The sequence below is a fragment of the Scyliorhinus torazame genome, chromosome 1, assembly GCF_047496885.1.
Source record: "Scyliorhinus torazame isolate Kashiwa2021f chromosome 1, sScyTor2.1, whole genome shotgun sequence".
Classification (NCBI taxonomy): domain Eukaryota; kingdom Metazoa; phylum Chordata; class Chondrichthyes; order Carcharhiniformes; family Scyliorhinidae; genus Scyliorhinus; species Scyliorhinus torazame.
Genome location: NC_092707.1, coordinates 203,594,113 through 203,599,055, shown reverse-complemented (window position 1 = coordinate 203,599,055; position 4,943 = coordinate 203,594,113). Strand labels below are relative to the sequence as shown.

At 47.7% G+C, this 4,943-nt stretch overlaps 1 long non-coding RNA gene across 1 annotated transcript; it reads left to right on the top strand.

The window, feature by feature from the left end:
• Nucleotides 1–2,910: 2,910 nt before the first annotated feature.
• LOC140430040 (uncharacterized) lies at nucleotides 2,911–3,922 on the top strand. Its single transcript, XR_011949294.1, has 2 exons — nucleotides 2,911–2,976; nucleotides 3,059–3,922. It is a non-coding gene; the product is annotated as an uncharacterized lncRNA (long non-coding RNA).
• The last annotated feature ends 1,021 nt before the right edge of the window (nucleotides 3,923–4,943 follow it).

Below are 4,943 nucleotides of genomic sequence, written 5' to 3'. Positions count from 1 at the left end.
GGGGAGTGTAAGATTCTCTCTTGTTGGAGATGGTCATTGCCTGACACTTCTGTGGTGCAAATGTAGTAGCCACTTGTCAGCCCAAGCCTGGATATTGTCCAGGTCTTGCTACATTTGGACATCAGTACCTGAGGAATTGTGAATGGTGCTGAACATTCTGCAATCATCAGTGAACATCCCCATTTTCTGACCTTATAATGGAAGGTCTTTGATGAAACAGCTGAAGATTGTTTGGCTTAGGACACAACTCCTGCAGTGATATCCCGGAGCTAAGATGATTGACCTCCAACAACCCCTACCGTCTCTGAATATGAATCCAACCAGCAGAGAGTTTCCCCCCAAATTGCCATTGATCCCAGTATTGCTCGGGTTCCTTGATCCCACAGTCAGTCAAATGCAGCCTTTATGTCAAGGGCAGTGACTCTCACCTCACCTCTGGAGTTCAACACTTTTGTCCATGTTTGAGCTCAGACTGTAATGAGGTCAGGGGCTGAGTGGCCCTGGCAGGACCCAAACTGAGCTTCCGTGAGCAGGTTGCTGCAGTGTAAGTGCTGTCTGATAACACTGTTGATGACTCCTTCCATCACTTTGCTGGTGATTGAGAGTAGACTGATGGGCAGTAATTGGCAGGGTTGGATTTGTCCTGCTTTTAGTGGACAGGACATACCTGGCAATTATTCACATTTATGGCTAGATGCCAGTGTTGTAGCTGTACTGGAACAGCTTGACTAGGGGCAAGGCAAGTTCTGGAACATAAGACTTCAGTACTACTGCCGTTGTATTGTCAGGGCCAAGAGCCTTTGCATTATGCAGTGCCTTCAGCCATTTCTTGGTATTACGTGGAGTGAATTGAATTGGCTGAAGACTGACATCTGTGATATGCTCGGCTCCTCCTTCACTGAGGATGGCAATATTTATGGAACCTCCTCACCCACTGAGTTGTTTAACTGTCCAACACCATTCACGGCTGGATGTGGTAGGACTGCAGAGCTTAGGTCTGATGCGTTTGTTGTGGAATCGCTTAGCTCTGTCTATCACTTGCTGCCTCTGCTGTTTGATACGCAAGAAGTTCTGTGTTGTAGCTTCACCAGATTGACACCTCATTTTTAGGTATGCCTGGTGTTGCTCCTGACAAGCTCTCCTGCACTCTTCATTGAATCAGATTTGGCCCCCTGGCTTGGTAGTAATGGTAAAGCGGGGGATATGCTGGACCATGAGGTTATAGATTGCGCGGCTGCTGCTGATGGCCCACAGTCTTGAGTTGCTAAGACTAAAGAGAAAAAGCTGGAAAATCTCAACAGGTCTGGCAGTACCTGTAGGGAGTGAAAATAACTATTTTCTCTCCCTCCAGATGGTGCCAGAGCTGCTGAGATTTTCCAGCATTTTCTCTTTGGTTTCAGAATACAGCATCCGCAGTCATTTGCTTTTATCTTGAATTGCTAAGTCTGTTCAAAGTCTCTCCCATTTAGCATGATGGTAGTGCCACACAACATGAGGGAGGGTATCCTCAATGTGAAGAGGGGACTTTGTCTCCACAAGCACTGTGGTCACTCCGAATGACATTATCATGGACAGATGCATCTGCGACAGGCAGAGTGTGAGGATGGATTCAAGTATGTTTTTCCCTCTTGTTGGCTCCACCACCACCAGTCTGGCAGTTATGCCCTTTAGGACTTGGCCAGCTCGGTCAGTAGTGGTCACTCTTGGACATTGAAGTCCCCCACCAAGAGTACATTCTGCACCCTTGCCACCCTCAATGTTTCCTCCAAATGGTGTTCAACCTGGAGGAGTACTGATCCATCAGCTAAGGGGGCATTTCCATGTCCATGTTTCACCTGATGCCATGAGATTTCATAGGGTCCAGAGTCGATGTTGAGAACTCCCAGACCAACTCCCTCCCGACTGTAATCCAGAGACTGGTCTCCCAGTGGGGCAGGACATACCCAAGGATAGTGATTTCATCACTCTGGGATTTCATCAGACTATGTCAGGCTGCTGTTTTACTAGTCTGAGAGACAGCTCTCTCAATTTTGGCACAACACCCCAGATTTTAGTCAGGAGGACTTTGCCAGGTCGACAGGGCTGAGTTTGCCGTTGTCATTTCCGTCGTCCTGTTGATGCCGGCTAGTCCATCCATTACTAGCCCAGTGACAATACCTCCACTGCCTCCCATGAATCTAACCCTTGCTGTATCTGCCCTTGGGGTGTTTGATTGGACAGTGTAAAGGGAACTTTACTTTGTATCTAACCCTTTCTATACCTGCCCTTGGACTGTTCGATGGGTCAGTATAGAGGGAGCTTAAATTGTATTTTACGCATCTTGTACATGTATCTGGGAATGATTGATGGGAGAGTGTAGTTGGCTTGCCCATTATTACCATAATGTCACTCACAATTATTGCTTTGATGATCACTCGACTTATTGCCCAACGCTATTTGTACTGGATTGTACTGGAGGCTGTAATGTACCAGCCTCATTCCAGTATCATTCCCACAAACTGCATCTCTTACTGACAAAGCAAGAGTGAGACCAACATTCTGACATACAGCAAAGGGAGAATTTGGTGCTGACAATCAAGAGGTGGACATGAGAGAATTGTGAAACTTCACATTTGGGGGATTGGAGAGAGAAATTGTAATGGGTAATTTTGGGATGCTGTGCTCTCATCCTGGGGACTTAGCGCCTGTGAATGGGATTGCGTACAGCACTGATTATACAATCTGTCCCTTCATGCCGCTGGGCAGCCCCTGGTCATGTGACCCTGTAACCTCCAGGGGGAGGGGCTTAGCTGCTTTCTGATGTCATCCACAACTGTTGCGTGGTTGGCTCCTTTGTGATGTCACTTGGAGATAGGTTTGTGTCCTTGGTTACACCCCAACAGTGGTCATTTCTTCTGGGAGGGGCTGGAGATGGCAGAACATATTAGTGAGCTCTGTCCATACCAATACGGGAAAGGAAAGAACATTTAATAACAAGTAAGTAATGGAATATCACTCATTGAAAATATATTCAAATTAATTAACAATTTATGTTAATCTGACAATTTTGTCTTCAAAGTATCACGGAGTGTGCAGCATCTCAGAAAGTTGGAGAGAGAGATGTTGAATCATCTTCACACAAACTGGGAATGGTGAAATATCACCCTACTCACAGAGGAGATCTGGTGCGACTAGAATTTGTGGTGTGAAAGACAAGATGAGGCAGGTCGATTGAACAATATTGCTGAGGTCTATTGAGAATACCATCATCCAGATTCTGCCACCATGAGAATCTAATACCCATTGGCAACGGTTCAACATCTGTCAAAAAGTTCAACATCTGTTCAACATAATTTTTTACGTCTTGCATATTTACCTCACTTGCATGTTTTTGACATATTTCAGATTTATAGACGGCATTTGGCCCATTACCTGCTGGTGTTCTACAGTTGGGAACTGTATGTTATATTCAACATATGCTGTAGCTGAGTTGGCTGTCCTCGGTTAACCAATTTAGAGAGTTTGCACAATATGAACGTAACCTGTGTGGTACTTCCTGAAGTTTTGGGTACTCTGAGACACAGACAAACCAACACGGTTGCGATTGGTACAACGCAGTTTTATTTCTTTTAACTATTTATATAACAAACTCTGGTACTCAGCACATGGTGACTGTCTGAGTGTCTGGCATGGAGGTCCTTGCCCTGAACCGTCTCCTGCTGGACCGCCCAGGAAGTGTCGTGTTCCTTGTTTTGTACTGTGTATGCTCTTGTCTGTGATTGGCTGTTGTGTTGTGTGTGCTAATTGGTCTGTTGATCTGTCCATCATTATGTATGTGTGTATGTGCTGTGATGTTCACTTGAATATCATGACATCCCCCCTTTTTTACAAGATTATGTGCCTACGTGGTTATAAATAGAGATGTGTACTGAGTGTAGCTAAATGTGTGTGTGTGTGTAATATTTACAGCATGTACATGGGGCTTAACTATATACAAGGGGCGATGTCGGGTGTGACATAATAACGAGGTTGTACCATAACAAAGAACGTGGAAATGTGTAACGATAAAACGAATTCCTGTAACGATAAGAACATAAACATGTTAAAACAGTGGTTGCATGAGTTCAATGTGTAAACAGTCTCATAAGTCCAGTGTAGTAGGTGGGCGATGAATTCGGGTTGACCGCCTCAAGGGTGGGTCTGGAACCACCGGCTGAGGTGCGGGCCTGGCCACGGGCAGCGACGGAAGTGGCATGGTAGCAGGCAGCTCCACAAAGTCGCTATCTGGAACCACAGGAGGACATGGTGTCAGTGTAAGGTCTCGTTGCGAGTGTGGGAGTAGGCGAAGAGCCCGGCGATTGCGCCTACGCACGGATCCATCAGGCATGCGAACCAGGAACGAGCGGGGAGCCACGCGTCGGAGAACTTCGGCAGGTGCTGACCAGCCACCTTCTGGTAGGTGGATGCGGACTTCGTCTCCAGGGGCCAGGACGGGAAGATCAGTTGCCCGTGTGTCATATGACCTCTTCTGGCGACCGCGCTGCAGTTGCATCCTGTGCAGTACCGGAGCATGGTCTATTGTGGGTGCCAGGATGGTGGTCCTGAGGGCACGACCCATCAGCAGCTGGGCTGGTGAGAGACCAGTGGCTAGTGGGGCCGAGCGATAGGCCAGCAGGGCGAGGCAGAAGTCCGACCCGGCAGCAGCAGCCTTGCAGAGGAGCCGCTTGGCAATGTGAACGCCCTTCTCCGCCTTTCCATTGGACTGGGGATGCAGAGGGCTAGACCTCCCGTGTGTGAAGCCATACGAGGCAGCAAACGATGACCATTCCTGGCTGGCGAAACAGGGCCCATTGTCCGACATGACAGTAATCGGAATGCCGTGGCGAGCAAAGGTGTCTTTGCAGGCCCTGATGACAGCGGACGATGTCAAATCGTGCAGGCGTATGACCTCTGGGTCTTGACTG